Here is a 24,676-nt window from a genome sequence, read left to right as displayed (position 1 = left end):
AGTTAGGACCAAGGCAAGGAGGAAGGTCGTGTTGGGAAATGTCTTCATTTTTTTTAAAGACAAAAGCCACATTGCACTGACTGAGGATCACAGTCACAGAAAGCACCATCACTTGTACATTCTACATTTTAAACCAGTGAAATGGAGTGACCCTGTCTGCCAGGCTGCACCAAGAGAAATAGCCTGGAAAGAGTGTGAATGGGTGCCAATCCTTATCTCATGAACAAAGGTCAACAAACAATCCAACAGGTAAACTCAAGGGGCTGGTGATACACCATGAGGTGGAGGTAGTGACAAGCAATCGAGGAGGGCTCTAGGAGCAGTTGGCTCACTTCCCACAACTGAGAAGGGGATCGCGGAGGTCCCTGTGCTCAACAAGAGAATGAGCTTCTAACAGAGGTCGGTCATGAGAAGTGACCAAGGAGGACTCTGGGAGAAGACAGCTCGCTTACTCCAACTGAGAAGGGGATTGTGGAGGACCCAGTATCGAAGAACAGTCTCAAAGAACAGTCGTACCAAAGAGTGGTCACTCCACAATGTGATGGCCAGGCAGTAGGAGTGTAGAGATGGCAGGCATGTGAGTGACTGAAAGGAATTGAGACAGCAGATCCAGGAAACTCAGGATTCCATGGAGCTGTCTAACGGGTCTGACATTTTAGATCCCTATTTAGTGAGCAATGTGACTGAATTGGGGATAGATGACTCGAAGGAAAACCACAATACCATGGTGCATGAAGGTACTCTGGGAAAAGAGAGAAGGGCTGAGAGGCTGATTAGGGAGACAGTAGCAGTTGGTGACTCAATAGCTCGAGCAATAGACAGTCTGGTTTGCAGATGAGATTGTGAGTCCCGTATGCTCTGCTGCTTCCTGAGTGCATGGATTTGGGATGTAATGTAACGGCTGGATAGGGAGGGTGAAAAACCGATGGCTGTTCACATTGGAACCAATGACATAGGGAGGGATAGCTTGGAGGTCTTACAGGATCAGCTTCAGGAGGTAGGGAGTAGGTTGAAATGCAGCACCTCCAGGGCAGGAATCTCAGGAATACTCCCTGTGCCATGAGCTTCACCATTTAGGCAAAGGGAGATCAGGGAGGTAAATGTGTGGCTTGAGGGATGCTGCAGGATGGAGGGGTTTAGATTTTATTACAAGTGGGATCACTTTTGGGAAATAGGAGATGGGCTTCACCAAAACAGAAATGGAAATAATCTCCTGGCTGAAAGAGTAAATAGTGTAGTGAGTGTGGGTTTAAACTTGTAAGGCAGGGATGTGGGTTAACTAATGGACCTAGTTTTGGAGGTACCAGAGAAGGGCTAAACAGAGAAGATGGAGAACAAGGAAAAGGAAGTGAAGGAAGGTTTGAGTGTTGACGGTGAACAAAGAAATGGTTGCCTCCCACTGGGCAAGGAAGAAATAAGGGCAGGGTAAATTGTATGTATGTAAATGTACGGAGTATAGTGAACAAAACTGGGGACAGGAAACAGAGATTTGTCTCGTGGGATATGATGTAGTAGCAGTGATGGAATCGATATGGTTAGAGGTGAGAAACTGGAAGGGAGTGGTGACCTTGTTAGATATTTATTATAGACGTCCAAATAATGGGGAGGAAATAGAAAAGAACATTTGCAGGCAGATTATGGAAATCTTCAAGACAAGTCGGATTGTGATTGTTGGTGATTGCAATTACCATTAGGGTAGACTAGTCAGGAAACAAGTGTTCAGGAGAACAGTGTGGAACAGGACATTTCCAGTCGTACAGAGAGGGAGCAGGATTGGATCTGGTCCAAGGAAATGAGGGAGGCCAAGTGGAGAATGTCAGAGTAGGGGAGCATTTGGGAAATAACCCAGGAAACTGCAGACCTGTCAGCTTGTTATCAATAGGAGGAAATCTGATGGAAGCTATAACAGGGGAGAAGATAAAGATATACCTAGAGACAATCAACACAGTTTTGTCAAGTTTCAGCAATATCTGACAAATTTAATTGAGTTCTTTAATGAGGTGAAACAGGCAGTGGAGAGGGTAGTGCTGTGGATGCTGTACATTTGGACTTGTAGAAAGCATCTGATACGGTGCCACACGGCAGGATGGTTCGTGAATTAGAAAGGTTTAGGATTGATAGGTCCTTGTCAGCATGGGCTAGACATTGGCTACAAGGTCGGAAACAGACGGTAGGTGTAGGTGAGCATTTCTAAGACTGGAGATGAGTTGAAACTATTGTTCCCTGTGGACTGGTGTTGGGACCCTTATTTTTTCTGATTTATACAAATGATTTATAGTTGGGTGTTTAGGGTAAAATCTCTAACTTTGCAGATGATACTAAGCTCAGGAGAATAGTGAATTGGGAGGAGGATACTGAGGGACTTCAGAGGGACATTGACAAGGTGACCAAATAGGCAGACACCTGGCAGATGAATTTCAAAGCAGAGAAATTTGAGGTGATACATTTTGGTAGAAGAATCACGATACAGAATCCAGGCTCAATGGTACCACCCTGAGGGGAGGTACAGGAGCAGAGGGAACTCAGGGGTCATGTGGATGATTCTCTGAAGGTGGTCAGACAGTTTGAAACAGTTATTGAGAAGGTGTAAAGGATCCTTGGGTTTATGTAGGAGCTGAATGTATAAAAGCAGGGAGATGATGCCATACCTCTGTAAATCATTGGTCAGACCACATTTGAAGTATTGTATTCAGTTCCAGGCACCTTATTTAAGGAAGGATGTTAAAGCCCTGGAGCAAGTGTAAAGGAGATTTACCAGAAATTTCAGGATTGCCAGCAAGAGAGCTGGGAGTGAAATGAGGAGAAACTTCTTTCCTCAGAGAGTTGCTAAGATTTGGAACTTGCTGCCAGGGAGAGGGATGGAGTCAGATTCCATTTCAGGTTCCAAAAGAGAACTGGATATATATGTGAAAGTAATGGAATTACAGGGATACAGAGATAGGGCTAGAGACTGGGACTGGCTGGGCAATGCTTTCAGGAGACAGTACAGACCAAATGGATCAAAGGGCCTCCTTCTGTCCAGTGATATTCTATGATTCAATAATTCAAGGATGAATTATTTGAACAATGGGATTCTGGCTGAGAGAGGAATTCCCAGCCATGATTGAATCAAGTTCTAGCTGAACTGTACTTACCAGTGTCACACTTGGGTCACTGGGCAATCGGACAGAGAATGCCATGTGACAACAAACCTCTTTATATGTTTAAGCAGCTGCCTTACTGGGCAAACATCTGAGACACTGAGGGATGAAATGCATGAGTGGGTTCTCCTTGTTTCGCTTTCTCTCTACCCAGTTTGCAAGTTTGGAACCCTGTCAGCTGATCTTGACTATCCACGTGCCACAGACCAAGGTTGTAAAAAGAACTCAACCTATCGCTGCTGTCTCCACAAAAAATGGATAAACCATCAATCGACATCTTTAAGCCACATCGATGCTGAAATTAACACAACCACCAAATTCAGTCTGGAGTAAGTCATCAGTCTTCAAGAACTATGTACCCCTTCAATATTATTGGACTCTAAATTGGGTGATCTACCCTCCTAGTCTGTAACTTTAGCCCTAACATCAGATGCATGTACCTTTCCCACAAACAATGTTAAACTGACAGGAGGTGTTGCAACTGGTTTCCCTCTTTTTCCTATCTTAAATAATTAGTAAATTTCCAATCCAATGCACAATTCTCAAAACAAGGTCGACTTGAAATTATGATGCCCACCCTTTTAGTTTCTGCACTGACTGCTTCAATACCTATAGGAGGAAACATCAGAGGTTGGAAATTTAACTAAACCAAGTCCCATTATTTTTTCCATTCAATTTTCTGAAACTGATACTGAAACCTTGATGTATGTTCCATTTTCCCTCTTGCAATGGTCACATTGCTGTGGAAAGACATGCAAAAAACTAACTTCACAAAATGTCAATATCTTTCATGGAATTTCATTTTTGAAATGCAAAGTACATGTTAGGAAATTTCATGGTGACATAGTGATAGCCCTTGGAAAATGTAATTGTTAGAACAGTTTTCAATTCTCAATGACAAAGACAACCTATACATTAAGATCTTCTACATGGTTAGAAAATTAAATCACTTCACATCATTACAGTTTTATGGACATTATCCGTCCCTCAAGAGCATTTCAGTCTCCTCAAAAACAAAATGTCACCCCACATCGTAGATTAAGATCCTGGCTAAGGCAAAAATGAGTCTGTTTGAACTTAACACTGAGTCTAAAGGGGCCTGCTAATTTTAGGTTTCCTTCATGTTTGAATCATATGCTGCTATCTTTTCCCTTCCAGTGAAAATGGAATCTGTCAGAAATGCATCCAACAGTTTCACATCTGGGTCGTGTCCACCATTTTAATGGGTATAGGTGTCTCCAGGACTCCACTGGAAACCAGATCTTTGTGTCTGTGGCAGTATTGCCTTTCTTTGTGTTTAATTAGCTCAAGTCTCCCTCAAACACTCATATTAGAATAATCTTCTAACATTAACCACTGTATTACTCAGAAGATCTTTTCAATCTTGTGATGACAGCGAGACCTGATACGGCAGGATAATAGGCCTCAGATGGAAAGAAATTTGCAATCATGAGGGAAATGCTGTTGAGCTTTGTGCTGACAAGTTCTCTGGTCCGGATGGACTCCATCCAAGTGACTTAAAAGTGGCGGCGAGTGGAAGTAGATATGTAGTTTCTCGTATTGCACAGTTTGCTGGATTTGGGGAAATATCTGTTCAAGTGGAAGATAATTAATGCAATTCCTTTATTCAAAATCTGTCAGAGCGAAAATATTAGAAGCTATGATCAAAGATATTATCATAGAGCACTTAAAAAAATTGAAAATAATTAGGCAGAGTCAACAAGGCTGTGTGAAAGGGAAACCATAACAAAATGAATTAATTTACTAGAGCTCTTTGAAGAAGTAACATGTGCTGTGGAAAAGGTGGATATACTGCACTGATTTCCGGAAGGCACCATGTCAAAGGTTAGGGAGGAAAATAAAGCCTGAGGGTGTCGGGTATAATACATTGATATGAACCAAAGATTAACTCATTAACAGGAAACAGAAAGTGGCATAAATAGGCCTTTTTCTGGTAGGCAAGGTGTTACAAATAATGTGCCTCAGGAATCAATGCTGGGGCTTCTAACTTGTATAATTTATATAAAGGAATTGGATTAAGAAACCTAAGGCAGAATTGCTAAATTTGTTGATGACACCAAAATAGGTAGAATACAGAGTCATGAATAGGACAGATTGAGGCTACAACAGGTTACAGGGAAATAATTGGGTGAAGATTTGATGAATGGAGTATAACGTGGGAAACTGCAACGACCCCGTTTTAGAGAAATAAAACAGAAACATTTCTAAATGGAGAGATTGTAGGATCTTTGTGAAACACAGCAATCTGGGTTTATTAGTGAATTAATCACAGAAATCTAGCATGCAAGTACAGCAAGTATTTAGGAACGCTGTTAGAAAGTAATTGTTTATTGTGAGAGGAATTGAATATAAAAGTGGGAAGGTTGTGCTCCAGTTATGCAGGGCACCAGTGAGATCACATCTGTGGATCTATGTATAACACTGATCTCCTTATTTAAGGAAGGATGGAAATGAAGGAGGAGGTTTAAGAGACTCAAATGGGCATGTTGGCTAATGAGAAAGGTTTGGACGATCTCATCTTGTATCTGTTGGAGCTGGGAAAAGTAAGAGGTGACTTGATTGAAATGTAAGACCTGGAAGGAATCGAAGTGGAGGATGTGGAGATTATGTTCTTTCTTTACGGGAGAATCCAAAACTAGAGGTCACTGTTTAAAAACAAAGGGTTTAAAGATGGAGATAAGGAGAGTTGTTTTCTCTCAGAGGATCATGTATCTTTGGAACACTCTTCCTCAAAAGCTGGTGGAAACAGAAACTTTGAGTATTTTTAAGTCAGAGGTAGATAGATTCTTGGTAAAGGGTGAAAGGTTATGGCAGGAGGAGGCGGAATGTGGAGTTGAGGTTACATTCAGATCAGCAACCCCTCCCCCCCAACTCCCATGATCTTCAATAAGATCTTCAATGGCGTAGACAGGCTCAAGGGGCCAGATAGCCTGTTTCTGATCCTGACTCATACGTACATATATTATGTTTTATACTGTCTCCTTTAATTCAAGATCAACCGTAATGCTTTGGAGCGAGTGTGTGACCTCTTACAAACCTCCTGGTGACAAGCTCATGTAACCTCATTTTATGTCTGCCCAGAGATAGATCCATGTGACTTCTTGGTCTGCAGACATAAAGTCAAACTGAACCTGATTCAAGGTTAGGCCCAAGCTTAACATCTGGATACAACAGGCGGAAACTGGCCTACACTCACAGGCTCAGAGTTAGTCTGACTGAACAATATGGAGAATAAAACAGTTGCTGCTTTGTCACAATGGTGTAAAGGTCTAATTTCATGTTAACTCGCAAGCAGAATATACGTAGTATATTGAGACCAATAATTCCAACTGTTCAATCTAATCTTCATAGCTGAAGGATCTCATCTCTGGAACATTCTCAGAAGCTTCTTCAACACTCTCTAACATTCATCTAAAGTGTGGTACCCCAGCACTGTACACAATACTCCAACTGAGGACTCACCAGTGTCTAAGACAGGTTCAGAATCCCCTCCCTGTTCTGTTATTCTGTTAATAAAGTGAAGGATGCTTTATTCTTTGAACTGTCAGCTTTAATGACTCACACACATGTACTTCCAGGTCTCTCTGCCCTTGCACATCCTTTGTTTCATACTGTCTCTCTATGTTCTTTCTAACAAAGTGCATCACCTCACACTTTTTTGCATTGAATCTTCCACATCCATTCTACCATTTCATCAATATCCTTTGGAGGTGCTGCACTACTATCCTCACAGTGTACAGTGTCTTGAAGTTTTGTATCTTCTATAAATTTGGAAGCTTGGCCCCTATACTCCATGATCTAGAATTTTAATATAACTCAGGAAAAACAAGGGTTCCAATACTGATCCCAGTTTGGAAACTTGTCATCTCTCAGGAGAACATTCTCTCAGACAATGCACATTGATCTCTGTGGAGAAACTGCTTCATACAGCACGAGTTCTGTTGGAGACACACAAACATGAAAGGGTAAAACTCCCAGATCAAGGTCCATTACAGCGATGTTGATTTCCGTACCAACTGCTGCCCTACTCAGAGTATACACAAATATTAACATGAGTTCGCAGAAGGAGTAGGCCAAAAGCCCCATTTGTGCAGACACTTTTAAATGGCAATGTAACATGTAACACACTTAAATTATTTTGCAAGCTCGATCCAGCCATTAGGAAAGAGACCAGAGTGGTTTAAACATTGGGGATGCTGGTTTAACAAGACAATGGCTTGCTTTCTGTAGTTCCTTTCTGGGAATAGGTATATTTTTCAGCACTGTCCTGAAGTGTATTGGGCTCCACACATGCAGGGAAACAGAATAGGGAGGTGTGCAAAATATAATGAGCATTCCATGGAAGCAACACAGAAATGTTCAAGTTTAACGTCTTACATCAAGAAAGATTTCTCCATTTGATGCCAATTTTACCTGAGCTTGCTGATGGTAAAAGAAGCAATATAAATCCTAATTTCTGCCCCCCTACTTATCACTCTGGCAAAGGATTTTCATGAATAATACTAGCATGAGGCTAGAGCAGAATATCCTGTTCTCACTGGTGTTCTCACGAGCTTGGAGACAGGGAGGGTAAATAATTAGGTGGGATGGTGTTTTACCTGAACCCTGCTGACTTCCCATCTTCACCAGAGTTAGGGTCTGGGCTGCAGCTCAACTTCCCCACCATGCTCATAGTCAAGGCCCTTAAGTGCTGAAAATGTGTTGCTGGAAAAGCGCAGCAGGTCAGGCAGCATCCAAGGAGCAGGAGAATTGACGTTTCGGGCATAAGCCCTGCTTCAGGAATGAGGAAAGTGTGTCTAGCAGGCTAAGATAAAAGGTAGGGAGGAGGGACTTGGGGGAGGGGCATTGGAGATGCGATAGGTGGAAGGAGGTCAAGGTGAGGGTGATAGGCCGGAGTGGGGTGGGGGCGGAGAGGTCAGGAAGAAGATTGCAGGTTAGGAAGGCGGTGCTGAGTTCGAGGGATTTGACTGAGACAAGGTGGGGGGAGGGGAAATGAGGAAACTGGAGAAATGTGAGTTCATCCCTTGTGGTTGGAGGGTTCCTAGGCGGAAGATGAGGTGCTCTTCCTCCAACTGTCGTGTTGCTATGGTCTGGCGATGGAGGAGTCCAAGGACCTGCATGTCCTTGGTGGAGTGGGAGGGGGAATTGAAGTGTTGAGCCACGGGGTGGTTGGGTTGGTTGGTCCGGGTGTCCCAGAGGTGTTCTCTGAAACGTTCCGCAAGTGTCAATAATGGATCACAAGATGGCCTCATCACACCACCTCTGCTGGGATTAACGCAGCTACAAGTGGGCATGGTGCTATGTGGCGTGCTGGACTGATCAAACTGTGTGGGCTGCTTGTCACCTCTGGGGAGATTGTGTGTTGATGTCCTTCAATCAGAGGCAATCAGTAACTAATTGAGGGATAGCAGATCAGGAAGGGATTGGTTGGTGAGAATTGCCCCTGCATTTGTTTCCTACCCTCCTGGCCCCTATTTCCCTGCAACTTCCCACAGCACTATCCCTGCTACATTACTGATCTGTGGCTTGGCTCCTCCAGGAGCCTGGGATTTGGGGGAGCCAGTGGGCGGGGATCCTTCTGACATCATCCATGACCACTTCAGTGGCACTGCTGAGCACATCGACTGCCAGCAGCTCTCACTGTATGGCACTGCTACCCCCAGGGTAATGATTCCAAGGAAGGCTCTGTCAATCGCCGTGCCACTGCCTGATTGGCATGTGGTTTGGCTGGTATTCGTCCTAAAGAGACACAATGGGTTTCTTGCTGACTCTCTCCAGTCATCAGGTGAGACCTCTGATATTTCAACAAGACTGCCTCGGGTACCTCCTTCAGACTGGGATACGAGCACAGAGTAGGTTCAAACAGAGGGAACAGCCAGAAAAACACCAAGTATTATTGAACATACAGTCTAGTTAAAAACCCTAGTACTGGGATGATATCTAAATGAACTGTGTTGTGAGGCTGACATTGCCCTTTAGGAGAATAATTATTTACATGTGAGGAGTGTGGTTGGTACATCTCTGGATGAATTTGTTCACTATTCCAACTGCAGCCGTGCATTGTTCACTTTCATCAAGCTGGCGCCGCAAATGTTCACAAGTCTCAGTCGGCCCTGAGTGGAGAAGGAGAAGATTAAATAGTCAGGTCAATACAAATCAGCTCCAGCCCTTCAAAATACCAACAGGAAAAGACCCACAGTACGGTCTCGGGGTAAACCCGCTTTGTTTTATTCTGGGAGTGGAATCTCTTTCTCAGCTTTTTAATTAACTGGTTAATGAGTTTGAGAGAAATTTCCAGTTTTGACTCAAATCGATCAGTGAAATCTTCAATTGGGTTGTAAGGAGAGAAGTTTCAAACTGGTGCATCAATCAGTTCATTACAAATAATTTAAACAGTAATAATCCCATCATGTTACTATGCTTTTACAATTATTCAAACTTATCAAATATTTCAAAAAACTAGAATAATTATTAACTGGGACTACAGCAAATCCACAATCTGACAGAGGGATCATTTGGACCAGTTTACATGAAGAACCTTCTGTCATAGAGAAAAAATTGAGCCTAATGAAATGGATAGACTGTAACCTCTCCAATCCAGAATGTTCAGGATCAAAGTATCTCTGGATATTGGAATTTTCTGGATTAAAGAATAACATTAAAACACAAAAGTGGAGAACATCAAACTTATAAATGTTCACCTACAGCATAAAACACCGATAAAACATTATAAAGCAGTAAAAATATTGAGTTACTTATGCCCCATTTCCACTCACAAACTATTGGACTAAAATGGTGCTTAAAGTTAATCAAATCCACTCAGAACATTTCTAGAACACTCATGTTTCTAAACTCTAGATTTCTAGACTGCAGAGGCTGGAGTTTATTTCCAATTTTATATCTCATTTACACAATCGAAACAGTTTGGGATCTAATTGTCTCTTTATCCACTGATGGATTCCTATCTTCATTCAGTGAACAGTGATTCAGTTTTTAGAATTCTGTTTCCTGTGGGTTTGTTTGTGAAGTGAAGCTAATTAAGATGTGACTCCACGGATTTTGCTAAACCTCTTATCAGAATTGGTTAAAAATGGTCTGCAATATCCAAAATTCCACATAAAAGCTCAATCCTGTAACGTATGTTGGAAATGTCCACATGAGGCCATGATTGGAGGTTCTGGTCTCACTCCGAGGTTTGACAGTTAAAGATGGGGTGTTCATAAACAAAAACCAAAATTGCTGGAAAATCTCAGCAAGTCTGGCAGCATCTATGAAGAAAAATCAGAATTAACGTTAGGGGTCCGGTGACCCTTCCTCAGTTCTGAAACGTTAACTCTGATTTCTCTTCATAGATGCTGCCAGACCTGCTGAGATTTTCCAGTGACTTCAGTTTAGTGACCACTTCTAAATGCTTCCAACATATGGCAATGGCAGATGGCATGAGTAGCCATGGTGAGATATCAAAATGAATTAGACCTTTGACCATCACCCTCAATAGTTCCAGGCTTCAACATGTGTCAAACAGTACATGTTCAGATCCCTTGAAGTGGCCAGTGAGCTCAGTTGGCTGGATGGCTGGTGTGTATCAGATTGGTGCCCCCAGCACACAGATATCCTCCAATCTAACTGGGGTGGGTTCAAGACCCTTCTCCTCACTCCATTCATGGTGGAGATTGATGGGCTGTGAATTGGACCTCTCTTCAGGCAGAGAACTGAAGGAAACCATGACAAACCTCCACCATCTGCTACAAGCAGCCATTGCTGTCCCAATAAAGCAGCAGCAAAGAGAATTGCAGTACTTGATTTTCCTGGAACAGGATCATTTCACGACCCCATTGTTCATGTTGCACACATCAGACTGATCATTGCTGCATTATAAAGTGACCGATGCACTAATTGGGTGCATGGCACCAGCTTCACCAACAGGGCAGGGAGAGTGGTTCCTTTTACATTTCTGGCCCTCCCAGGCTGTAAGGAGTCACCGATTAGTCCAATATTTACAGTGAAGGCCAGAACTGCATTTAATTAATCCAGTCATGGGATTCACTTCCATTAGTAAGGAATAGTTTGTGATAACTAGCAACAGAATATTTATGTAAAAGTCTGTCTTCTTGACAATATCCATAATCTGCGAATGCTTTAAATGATTCATTGGTGGAAAGATGTACTTCCCATAGTTGTGTGGTAAGTAACCAATGAGGAAACCTCTTACTACACTCCAGATTGGTTACGATGAGATCCTCACCAAAGTGGACACTCTTGATGAGCGGTTGGATTTGAATTGTCAAACAGCTGTTACCTTGCTGCTGGATTATTAATCCACGAGGGAGTTGAGGTTTACAGTGATTGGGCGGGAAAGTGAAGATTAGGCCAAGCTCGGATCTGCCATAATCTTTTTTTTAAGTTTAAAGTACTCATATGTAATGGGAATTTTGCCAGTATTTCCTTCAATGGACATACAATTGAGCTGAGTTTAAATTTCTGATGGAACTGTCTCACAGAGGTCCAACTGCAGCAGGCCTCGATGTGTGATAGCAAAGGGCATCTATCACACAACAGTCATGTACAGTACCCTGAAATATCACAGAATGGGTCCTCAATGGCAACCTAATTGCTTAAGAAAATTGTAAGTTGTTGATGTAAACAGATTTAACTTGAGATGGAAATTGTCCAGATCAGAATAATATATTTATAAAAGCATTTATTTACCTGCTGAAGAGGATGTGCTGATGCTTGATTCCTAAAGTGGAAATTTACAGCATCAGATAAGTTTTCAATCAAATAAATGTTTATAAATAACAGAATGGAGATACTGAATAATAATTGGAACTTACCAGGGGTGTTTCACAGGCTCTGCCCGTCACTGGGGTAGTGACACTGACATGATTGGAAAGGTTACTCTGTGTTGTAATTTTAAATGGGTCACCACTTGGAAAAAAGGCAAAAATGTCCTGTAAAGAAATATGGTAAAAACATTGAAACAGATCTGAAAGTAAAAGTTCATACCATGAATATTTTATAGATGTTTTTATTTCCAACTTGTTGTCAGTCGCTCTAATAAGTGCTCAGTGAAATAAGCAAGGTTTATTTATTTTTAGTGCATAAATTAATTAGAAACAGAGATAAGAAAATACCCATTGCCCTGATATTTCAGGTGACACTGTTTTACAACAGAGTGTCACACTGTGTCTCAAACAATAAAACGCCCAACAATCTGCCAAGGACAAATACAAAAGGAAGTATTTAACATGTCCAGCAGCATCTATGGAAAAGGAAATGAGAGAGTTAACATTTTCAAATGTTTGACCTTTCTTCAGAACTCAGAAAATGAGAAGTGTAATTAGTTTTGAGCAACTGAAAGGGGGTCAGGGAATATTCCAGAATGTCTGTGTACTCGATCAGTACCTAAGTACCACTGGGTCTTGGATAAATGTTGAAATACTTCAATGATGACTAAAACATGATCATTGTTATCACGGAGAATCAGTCTACAGACTCTAAATGTGAGAATTCCCAAGTCTTAGCCCTTCAGTGGGTGCTATTGTGTAACTGCTCTATCTATCCCTGATCGGAGGGGAATCCCACATTAACAGGAGTGGAATTGGGGCTAACCAGGGGCTCAGGCTGAGATCAAGTTTTGGACTGCTGAAAGAAATCCAAACATTTAAAATTGAAGCTTTAATACACTGGGGCCCTATTCAGCCTTCCCAGTCTGGTGGAGGTTCCAGATGTACCTGCTAAACATTGAGGCCTAGCAGGGAGGGACACATATAAACAGATGGACATGGAGCAGGAGCAGGCCAGACACGCCTTTGGGCCTGTTCCACAATTTAATAAGATCACAAGGAGTAGAAGTAGACCATTCCGCCCAAAGGGTCTGCAATTCAATCAGTTCATGGCTGATCTGATCATTCTCACTTCCACTTTCTTACTTATTTTCCAATAACCTTTAACTCTGTCACTGATTAAAAATCTGTCTACCTCAGTTTTGAATACACTTTATGGTCCAGTCTCCACAGCCCTTTTCTGTAAAGAGTTCCACAGAACCAGTGCCCTCTGACAAAAGATATTCTTCATCATTTCTGTCTTAAGATGATCCCTTCCTCTGAGATTATGCCCCCTGCCTGTAAACTCTCCCACAAAGAGAAATAACTCTCAGCATCTAGGGAGTGTCAAATCCTCAAAGAACCTTAAATGTTTCAAGAAGGTCATCTCTCTCATTTTGAGAGACTTCAGTGAGTACAGGCCAAACCTACTCAACCTCTCATAAAGATATCCCTCCATACAGAATCACAGAATTCTTATAGTGCAGAAGGAGGCCATTGCACTGGCTCCAGCACTGATCCCTGTGACATTCTGTGAGTTAGAGGCTGTCATCCTGGCAAATGTTCCCCTTATCTCAACTCCAATATCTTTTAGGAGTGGTCTTATTCTCCACAACTACCTGATGAAGGAGCAGCACTTCAAAATAAACCTGTTGGACGATAACCTGGTGTTGTGTGATGTTTAACTTGGTCCACATTTTGAATGAATGTGTTAGGCAGGCAGTTTTCCAATCCTCTGGGAATTTTCCAGAATCTAACGATTCTTTGAAGGTTACCGCTATCACATCCAGTATCTCTGTAGCTCCCTCCTTTAATATTCTAGGAAGCAGCGAATCAGGTCTAGGGAACCTTTATCCCTATTAGTTTCCTTAATACTTTGTCTCTGCTGATTTATTTCCTCCCCAGCCTCAATGTTTCGCCTCTTGATTATTTTTAGAATGTTATTACTGGTTTACACTGTACATGTAAAAAACTGTGACTCAAATCCATTTTTCACTCCCATTAATAACCTTTCACCTCTTGCTTTAAGAAGAATTTAGCAAATTCTGACATCAAAATATTCAAGGCCTCTGCTTCTACCAACTTTTCAAGATGACTCTGAGAAAAATATATTTTGCTTCCTCTCCATTTCTCAAGCCCCAAATCATACACAATGAGACCGAGTTGTAGTTTCTTCGAGATGAGGAAACATCCTTTCTCCATCCACCAAGTCAAAGCCGTTTAGAATCTTATATATTTCAACCGTGTCATCTCTTACCCTGTTCAACTCTAATGGATACAAACCTCGTCTGTCCAACTTTCCTCATAAGTCAACCTTTCTATTCCAGGTATTAGTCTGGTAAACCTTCCCTGAACGGCTTCCCATTTATTTCCATCTTTCCTTAAATAAGGTGAGCAATACTCCACAGAGTATTCCAGATGTGGTCTCACCTCTTCACTTCTGGATTCCATTTTCCTCTCATTAAATTATACCATTCTATTAGCTTTCCCAATATTTTGCTGTACCCACACACTGACCTTTAATGATTCCTGTATTAGGACACAGATATATCTCTCTGCACCCGAGAGCATGGCAATCTCTCACCATTTAGATCATAAGCTTTTTTATTCTTTCTGTCAAAATGGACAATTTCATGTTTTGCTTCATTATATTCCATTTGCCAGATCTTCCCCATTCACTTCACTTATCTACAGAGGAACCTCGATTATCTGGCATTCGATTATCCAAATTTTGGATTATCCAAACAAGATCACAAGGTCCCGATGCATGGCTAATCTATGTTATCCGGCATTCGGTTCACCGAATGGAATACTCCCCGCCTGTGGCCTTCGGATAATCGAAGTACCTCTGTATATCTTTTGGGAACATACCTTCTGTCCTTTTGTCCAAGTCATTTATGTCAATTGTATACAGTGGAGTCCCAGTACTAATCCTACAGCACATCACTCATTATACCCTTCCCAGCTGTAACAGGCCCATTTATGATTAATCTCTGCTTCATTTTACACAGCCATTTTAGAACAGCACTTGCTGTTTTTACTACAGTCTGAGCTCTCTCTAATTGGCAAGGTTAACGACCCCCTGGTTAAACCTAACTTTTGTAATGACCAATGGAGAAGTGGCCCTGCAATGGAATCAGTGCACACCTCCAACATTGGCCAAAACAAATACTTGGATGCTCGTATCTGGCATCGAACCATAGACAGTGCTGGGAATGGCGGCTTTCTACACTTTTCACTGTACACATGTGATCACACATGACGCTGACATGGAATCCTAATTCTAGAGGAATGAGGATAATTGTGCTGTAAATAATCATATTTTATAAATCCAGGTTCCTGTGCACAAGACTAAAATTATACAAACCAAAATCATGGATTATTTTAATCTTTATGTAGATTGGGTCAGTCAGATTAGCAGAGGGAGCCATGAGGAGAAGATGACACTGGAAGGAATAGTCTATAGGCCTCCTAACCAGAGCTATATTGTGGGACAGAGAATAGGCAAGGACATAATGAAGGCATGTAACAAAACCAGTACATTAATCATGCGTGATTTTAATCTTAACGCAGATTGGGCTAGTCAGATTGTTGGGAGAAGTCAGGAGGATGAGTTCATTGAATATTTGGGACAGTTTCCAAGAATAATGTGTTATAGATCCAACTAGAGATCAGACTATTTTGGATCTGGTGATATATAATGAGACAGGTTTAATAAATAACATCAGAGTAAAAGAGCAGCTGAGAAACAATGATCGTGATATGGTACAATATACCATTCAAATTGTGAGGGAGAAATGTGGGTCTGAAACAACTCTGCAAAGCTTAAATAAGGGTAATTACAAAGGAATGAAGACAGAGTGGTTTGGAAAAGGGGTTTAGCAGCAATGATGGTTAAGGACAATGGCAGAACTTAAAGAAAATAGTTCATGGCTCCCAGTAAAGACATATTCCAGTGAGGAAGGTGGATCCCAGGAAGATTATAAGCCAACCATGGTTGACCAGGGAAGTTAAGGATCGAATCAAATTGAAGGAAGGAGAGTACAAGGTGGCAAAGATTAGTGGCAAGCCAAACAATTTGGAAAGCTTTAAAAACCAAAAAAATATGACCAAAAATATTAAAGAGGGAGAAAATAATCTCTGAGAGTACACTTACAAATTATTTTAAGATGGTTAGCAAAAATTTCTTTAATGGTATAAAAAGGAAGAGAGAAATCTAAGCCTCTTAGAGAATGAGGAGAACCAGGAAATGGCAGAGGGGCTGAAAAATACGTTGCATTAGTCTTCACAGTAGAAGACACTAACAACATTCTGAAATTATTAAATAATCAAGTTGCAAAGGAGGAGAGGAAATAAATACAATAATGATCACCAGAGAAAAAGTGCGAGAGAAACTGCTGGGGCTAAAGACACTCCGATGGGATCTATCCCAAGTAATTAATGGAAGTGGCTGGAGAGATCACGGATGCAATGATAATAATTTTCCCAGACTCTTTCCAGGATTCAGAAATGTTCCCAGAGGTTTGGAAAACTGGCAATGTAGCACCTTTACTTAAAAAGTGAAGTAGACAATAACAAGTAACTATAGGCCGATTAGGTTAACATCTGAACAAAGTCAAGTTGGAGTCAATTATCGAGAATGTAATAGGAGAGCATTTAGAAATATGTAATATCATTGAGGAAAGTTAGAATGGCCTCATGAAGGGGATAAATTTACCTGAATTCTTTGAGGAAGTAACCAGCAGGACAGATAAAGTGGAAGTGGTTTATGATATAAATTGGATTTGCAGAAGGCTTTTGATGAGGTATCAAACATTGGGCTGTTTAAAAAAATAAGCACTCATGGTGTTGGAGGAAGTACATTAGCATGGACAGAGGATTGGTTAACTAATAGAAGACAGAGTTGGGATAAGGGGGGGGGGGGCATTTTCAGGATGGCAGCCTGTAACCAGTGGTGAGCCACAGGGACCAGTTCTGTGGCCACAATCATATACAATATATATTAGTGACTGCATGAAGAAGGTGACTGTTCTCTCACCAGGTTTGCAGACAGCAGAAAAATAGATGGAAAAGCAAGTGGTATGGATGACACAAAAAAGAGATCGATTAAGCGAATGGGCAAACTCTTGGCAGAAGGAACATAACGTGAGAAAATGTGAATTTATGCAGTTCGTCAGGAAAAACAAGGGAGTAGAATCTTATTTAAATGGAGAAAGACTGCAGAAAGTTACAGAACAGAGGGATTTGACAGTCCTCATGCATGACTCAGAATTAATTAGTATCCAATTTCAAAAGGAAATAGGGAAGGCAAATGGAATGTTAGCCCTCATTCCAAAGGGAATAGAGAATCAAACCAGGGAAAGTTTGCTAAAACTATACAAGGTACCAGTTGTACAACAGCTGGAATACTGTGAACAGTTTTGTGTTTCTTATCTCAGAAAAATAGACTGGCCTTGGCGACATTCCAGAGAAGATTCACAAGGTTGGTACCAGGTTTGGAGGGGATGTCTTATGAGGAGAGGCTGAGCATGTTGGGCCTGTAGTCATTGGAGGCTTCAGGAATGAACAGTGACCTTATTGAAACACACAAGACTCTTAGAGGACTTGACAGGGTAGATGTGGGGAAGTCGGTTTCCTTTGTGCGAGAGTCTAGGAGCAGAGGGTATAATTTCAAAGGAAGTGTTTGCACTTTGAAGAGAGAGATGAGGAGGCATTCCTTCTCTCAGAGGGTGGTGTATCTGTGAGACTTTACCAGACAGGGCTGTTGAGGCTGGGCCATTAAGGATATCCAAGGCTGAGATAGACAGATATTTAACCAGTAAGGGACTCGAGGGTTCCAGGGAAAAGGTAGGAAAGTGGAGCAGAGGATTATCAAATCAGCCAGGATCTCACTGAATGATGGAGCCGACTCAATGAGCTAAATGACCGATATCTGATGGTTTTATGGAAACGGCTAATTTTGAGGGAGATAGAGGGAAGTGTAGAGCTGGAAATAGATGAGGTAGCACTGGGAAAGAATTTGTTGGAACACAGGAGACCAGAACTAGAATTCCAAAGGGAAGGGGAGGAAAGCAAAAAGGGAGAACAGGGAGGGGGCAATAAAGGGAATTTCAGTCCTAAAAGTTTGAACTAAGATGGAACAATTCCCCAGAACTCAGTGAAGATATTGATGGGGAAAGATCTGCCTCCAGCTCAGGGCCAAGTCTGGTGCTATTTAAATTTTCCCAACAATCCACAAATTTGAAGAAACGGACATGGAGGCATTTTCCTTTCCTTTGAAACATTGCAGAACAAAACAATTGTCCCACAGAAGGCTGGACCCTTCTCATGCAGAGCAGGCTGACTGGTGAAACCCCTGTGGGTTTTGAAATGCTTTCTGAAGAAGTTTCTGTCGATTGTGAAACAGCCAAGATCACTCGCCTCAGTGCTGTTGGGTTTGTCCCTAAAGGGGACAGGCAGAGCTTTCCAAACTTCCAGAAGCAGCCTGAGCAGAGACTCAGAGACCATTGGATGTGGGCACTTATCTACTGGGTAACAGGTGGAAAACTAAAACAATTCCCCACTGTTATATTCCAAACCCAATGAAATAAGGCCCAATGTTCCACTGGTCTTCCTGATGACCTGCTTTCTGAGTTTCATGCACATGTCCCTCCAATTCCTTTAGTGTTGTAGCTTTCTGCAGTTATTCTGCATTTAAATAACACTGTTCTTGTGTTCTCCCTTCCAAAATGAACAACTTCACATTTTCCTACATTATACATCATTTGCCAACATTTTGCCCACTATTTCACCTGTTGATATCGAGTCAGAGAGTAGCAGAGATGTACCTCATGGAAACAGACCTTTGGGTCCAACTGGTGTACATGGCGACCAGATATCCTAAATTAATCTCGTCCCATTTGCCAGCACTTGGCCCATAACCATCTAAACCTTTCCTATTCATGTACCTATCCAGATGCCTTTTAAATGCTGTAATTGTACCAGCCTCCAACACTTCCTCTGGCAGCTCATTCATGCAACACCCTGCATGAAAACGTTGCCTCTTCGGTCCCTTTCAAATCTTTCCCCTGTTGCCCTAAATCTATGCCCTCTAGTTCTGGATTCTCCCACCCCAGGGAAAAGTCTATTTAGCCTATCCCTGCTCCTCATGATTTTATAAACCTCTATAAGGTCACCCCTCAGCCTCCGACGCTCCAGAGAAAACAGCTTCAGCCTATTCAGCCTCTTCCTATAGCTGAAATCGTCCAACCCTGGCAACATCCTTGTAAATCTTTCCTGAATCCTGTCAAGTTCCACAATATCCTTCCTATAGGAGGGAGACAAGAAATGCACACAATATTCCAAAAGTGGCCGAACCAACATCCTGTACAGCTGCAACATGACCTCCCAACTCCTATATTCAATGCTCTGACCAATAAAGGCAAGCGTACCAGTACCTTCTGTAAACTCTTTGTATTCCTCTCACAACTTGCCTTTCCACCTGTTTTTGTGACACGTGCAAGTTTAGGCTGCAGTACATTTGCTTCCTTCCTCCAAGTCATTAAAATACATTGTAAACAGTTGCAGTCCCATCACTGATCCCACTGATCCCAGGTTGCGAACCTGAGAAATAACCCCTGTTCTCCACTTACTGTTTCCTGTCCATTAGTCAAGTCTCTATCATTGCCAACGTACAATCTCCAACACCATGGACTCTTATGACTTAATCTTCAGTGAGATGCCTTGCTGATCACCTTCTGCAAGTCCAAGTACAACACATCTCCTGGTTCAGAGAGAGTATGGTTCTGGAACAGCATAGCTGGTCAGGCAGCATCTGAGGAACAGGAGAATCGATGTTTCAGGCGTAAGCCCCTCATCAGGAATGCAGCTTGTGGGTCAGGGAGCTGAGAGATAAATGGGAGGGGGGTGGGGCTGGGGGGAAGAAAGCTGGGAATGTGAGAGGTCGATGAAGGTGAAGGGGAAAGGTGAGAGGGATATATTGGCCTTCCCACCCCAATCTGCATTTCACAGAGACCATTCCCCCTGCGACACCCTTGTCAGATCCATGCCCCCCACCAGCCCAAACCCCACTCCTGGCACCTTCTCCTGCCAATGCAGGAAGTACAAACCCTGTGCCCACACCTCCCCACCTCCGCCCAAGGCCCCAAAGAATCCTTGCCCATCCGACAGAAATTTACTTGTACTTCCACACATATCATCTGCTGTTTCCTCTTGATGTGGTCTCCTCTACATCGGGGAGGCAGGACGCCAACCTGTGGAACATTTCAGTGAACATCTCTGGGACCCCTGCAGCAACCAACCCTACCACCCTGTGACTGAACAGTTTAACTCCCCCTCCCACTCTACCAAGGACATGCAGGTCCTGGGCCTCCTCCATCGCCAAACTCTAACCACCCGACACCTGAAGGAAAAACACCTCATTTTCCGCCTTGCGACCCTGCAAACACATGGGATCAATGTGGATTTCACCAGTTTCCTCATTTTGCCTCCCGCCACCTTATCCCATTCCTAGGCTTCCAACGTGGCACCACCCTCTTGACATCTTCCTGTCCATCTATTCGCTTCACCCTCCCCTCTGACATATCACCTTTCCCCCCGCCCCAACCTTCACCTACTTATCACATTCCCAGCTACCTACCCCCCAGCTCCACATCGCCCCTCCCTCCCATTTATCTCACAGCCCCCTGACCCACAAGCCTCATTCCTGATGAAGGGCTTATGCCCAAAACGTCGATTCTCCTGCTCCTCGGATGCTGCCTGACCTGCTGTGCTTTTCCAGCACCACACTCTCGACTCTGCTGTCTCACATCTACTGGATCCACCCACTAAAGCCTTCAGAATACAATATCCAGTTTAATCATTTTTGAGCATCAACACCTCCTTCCAAGTCTATTGTCTACACAATGTACCTCAGGTTCTGTCATGAAATGGATTGCTTTTAGCACAGCTAACCCAGTTTTAATTACTCATAATCCTCATTATTACCTGTTTAGCTTCTCTTCCCTGGTTAACTCTCACCAATCCCTTTGTCTGCCTACCTTTGTTCTCTCTCTCTCTGTCTCTGTCTCTGTCTCTGTCTCTGTCTCTGTCTCTGTCTCTTTCTCTGTCTCTTTCTCTGTCTCTCTCTCTCTGGTCTCCATTGCGACCGATCACTTGCACCTTTTCCATTCCATCTCCTGTCATCCAAATAAATACCCAGCTATTCCCAGCCTCATCACTTCTGAACAGGGGTCACTGGACTCAAAACATTAACTCTGTTTTCTCTCGACAGATGCTGTCAGACCTGCTGAGTTTCTCCAGCAGTGTCTGTGTATAATTTGTTAAAGGTAGAAGGTGGAGGATGAAAAGAAGGTGAATAGTCAGGGATGGGAAGGAACAACGGGGAAGACAAAGGGCTGAATTCTATCACTTTGTTGCAGTGAGATTCATGGTGCCCTGACCCCTCTTGACCTCTCTCATGCCAACGCCCAGTCTCCAGCTTAATAATTCCCCCAGCAGCCTCTCTGGTACCTGACCCATGGAATTGTGTGCCAGGACAGGTGGAAGTGTTCACTGCTACCGGGACTTTGTAACATACTCACCACTGGCACCAAATTAAATTCCAGTTCCAAAGAACACCAGGCACTGCAAACCAGGACCTGCCCTTCCCACTGTGCCACACCACTCCTGATACTGAGGAAATGGCTCAGAAAGGGAAGCTGGAACCTCCTTTCATTGACAGGGACCTGGAGTTGCTCATGCCTAAGGTGGGGGGATAGGCTACTGCCCCTTTTCCCCGAGAACCACCAAATGAGGCCACAGCACAGGATACAGCCAGCCTGGATGGTGATAGCAACCCAGGTCAGTGCATAGTCTCGGGTTAAACGCAAGGCCCAGCAGTGCCAAAGAAAGTTAAGGACACTCTGCACACTGCACGGCCAAGTGTCACTACTTTCTCTCTGCTATATCATTCTCACAGGGCCACCACACCCTCTAATAATATCACTACACACACCTCTCGCCAAGGCCTCTGAACTAAAACTCTCACTGTAGCATATCCATTCCAGCAGCTCCCTCTCTGGGGCAGGTAGGGAACAAGGAATCGTCCAACCTCAGATTCTATCTGACACTTGAGCTGAGAAATCTGTGGACATCGTCAGGATTGGACAACATATCAGTAATGGCCCTCCTGAGCCTTCAACTCAATCATTAGGAAACGACGTGTAATACCCTCAAACAATGTGCAATACAGGCTTTGTCAGGAGGTCAGTATCAAGATAAAAGATGGAAAATTATAGGCCAATTAGCCTAACCTCGGTTGTAGGTAAAATTCTAGAATCCATCATTAAGGATGAGATTTCTAAATTCTTGGAAGTGCAGGCTCAGATTAGAACAAGTCAGCATGGATTTAGTAAGGGGAGATGGTGCCTGACAAACCTGTTAGAATTCTTTGAAGAGGTAACAAGTAGGTTAGACCAGGGAAACCTAGTGGATGTTATCTATCTAGACTTCCAAAAGGCCTTTGATAAGGTGCCTCACGGGAGGCTGCTGATTAAGGTGAGGGCCCATGGTGTTTGAGGTGAGCTACCGGCATGGATTGAGGATTGGCTATCTGACAGATGGCAGAGAGTTTGGATAAAAGGTTCTTTTTTGGAATGGCAGCAGGTGACAAATGGGGTCCCGCAGGGTTCAGTGTTGGGGTCACAGCTGTTCGCATTATATATTAATGATCTGGATGAAGGGACTGGGACATTCTGGTGAAGTACACCAATGATACAAAGTTAGGTGGACAGGCAGTTAGTACTGAGGAGGTGGGGAGGCTGCAGAAAGGTCTAGACAGTGGAGGAGAGTGATCCAGGAAATGGCTGATGAAATTCAACGTGAGCAAATGTGAGGTCTTGCACTTTGGAAAGAAGAATACAGGCATGGACTATTTTTTAAACAGTGAGAAAATTCATAAAGCCAAAGTACAAAGGGATCTGGGAGTGCTAGTCCAGGATTCTCTAAAGGTCAACATGCAGGTTGAGTCTGTGATTAAGAAAGCAAATGTATGCTGTCATTTATCTCAAGAGGGTTGGAATACAAAAGTAGTGATGCACTTCTGAGACTTTATAAAGATCTACTTAGGCCCCATTTAGAATACTGTGTCCAGTTTCGGGCCCCATACCTCAGGAAGGACATACTGGCACTGAAGCGTGTCCAGCAGAGATTCACACGGATGATCCCTGGAATGGTAGGCCTAACATACGCTGAATGGCTGAGGATCCTGGGATTGTACTCATCAGAGTTTAGAAGGTTGAAGGGGAGATCAAATAGAAACATACAAGATAATGCATGGCTTAGAAAGGGTGGAAGCTGAGAAGTTGTTTCCGTTAGGCGGGGAGATGAGGACCCATGGGCACAGCCCTAGATTTAGAGGTGTCAATTTAGAAATGAAATGAGGAGACATTTCTTCAGCCAGAGTGTGGTGGGCCTGTGGAATTCATTGCCACAGAGCACAGTGGAGGCCGGAACGTTGGGTGGCTTCAAGGAAGAGATTGATAAATTCTTGATCTCACAGGGGATTAAGGGCCACGGGGAGAGTGCAGGTAAATGGAATTGAAACACCCATCAGCCATGATTAAATGGCAGAGTGGACTCGATGGGCCGAATGGCCTTGCTTCCACTCCTATGTCTTATGGTCTTATGGTCATATACCTTGATATAGAGCTCGAAGCAATGTAACCTTATCCACAAATATGCCGCAGTGCTATTTCTAGATTAGGGGAGTGAAATTAAGGCACATACCCACGGTGATAAAACCTCCATCTAAAAAAGGTCACCCTGAACATCACGGACCATGCCTTTGCACATTACAGTTCAGAGTGAGAATGTGGCAGTGCTGTCTTCCAGTAACAGGTTGGAAAAGTGACACAGAAATGGCAAACCAGTGAGATTACTCAGTTTGCAACTGACATGACATGGAGGCTCGAGATGAAATGATGGTAAAATGGATTTGTCCAAAGACACAGAGAAGGAAACAACAAGCTATTGTTGCCAGGTAACCGCGGTGACTTTCATGTCAGGAATTGGTGCGATCTGGTTTCTCTGGGACAGAGAGGAGAACTGGAAGCTGCTTACAAAATGACATGAGTCTGTCGAATAATGAGATGCAACTTCATTTGAAATAAGGTTGTAACTGCTGATTTGCAAGATTGAAAATGCATTATGTAAACTCCAGGGAAAACTGGGAATATTATCAAGAATCTGATTTTTCCATTCTCCCTATATTTTCCAGTTTTCTTACCTTTTCCCATGCCACTCAATGGAGCAGAAATTTCCACCCAAAAGGATACTGTCCTCAAGTCAAAATGAGAGATGCTGAGAGTGGGAGTGAAGTTGAAAGCTTCTGTGTCCTTGGAAACAAGATGCGCCATAGCAACCACATTGCACTGATTGCTGGAAATGGACCCATGAACCAGGGGCAATAGACAAGCAGCATGTTCTCCTAGAACTTTCTAGAATGTGTCTCAGACCTTTTGAAGGAATTGTTCCTGGAACTCAGCACTGCTAAATTGCATTACTGTCATGTTATGGGAGGGTTACTGGTATTTTATTTCTCAGCAAGAATGATTCTCTTTCTCCTTCATGAGAAAATTAATTAATATTTTGACAGACTCTGGGCACGTCAGTCTTTGATGGCGGCTGATGTTGTGATATTTGTTGCTGATG

General features: G+C 42.9%; 1 protein-coding gene across 1 annotated transcript in view; it reads right to left on the bottom strand.

Annotated features, from left to right (window-relative positions):
* LOC140496196 (adhesion G-protein coupled receptor G2-like) overlaps positions 1-24,303 on the bottom strand; it is a 54,583-nt gene extending 30,280 nt beyond the window's left edge. Inside the window, exons 1-4 of the mRNA XM_072595696.1 lie at positions 24,252-24,303; positions 11,996-12,112; positions 11,871-11,901; positions 9,157-9,274 (exon numbers count right to left, since the gene is read on the bottom strand). The gene's annotated coding sequence lies outside the window, so the exon portion shown is untranslated. The remainder of the gene's footprint in view (positions 1-9,156; positions 9,275-11,870; positions 11,902-11,995; positions 12,113-24,251) is intronic.
* Positions 24,304-24,676: the final 373 nt, after the last annotated feature.

The sequence above is a fragment of the Chiloscyllium punctatum genome, chromosome 26 (assembly GCF_047496795.1).
Source record: "Chiloscyllium punctatum isolate Juve2018m chromosome 26, sChiPun1.3, whole genome shotgun sequence".
Lineage (NCBI taxonomy): Eukaryota > Metazoa > Chordata > Chondrichthyes > Orectolobiformes > Hemiscylliidae > Chiloscyllium > Chiloscyllium punctatum.
Note: the sequence above shows the minus strand (reverse complement) of the source record. Positions and strands in the feature narration are given on the sequence as shown.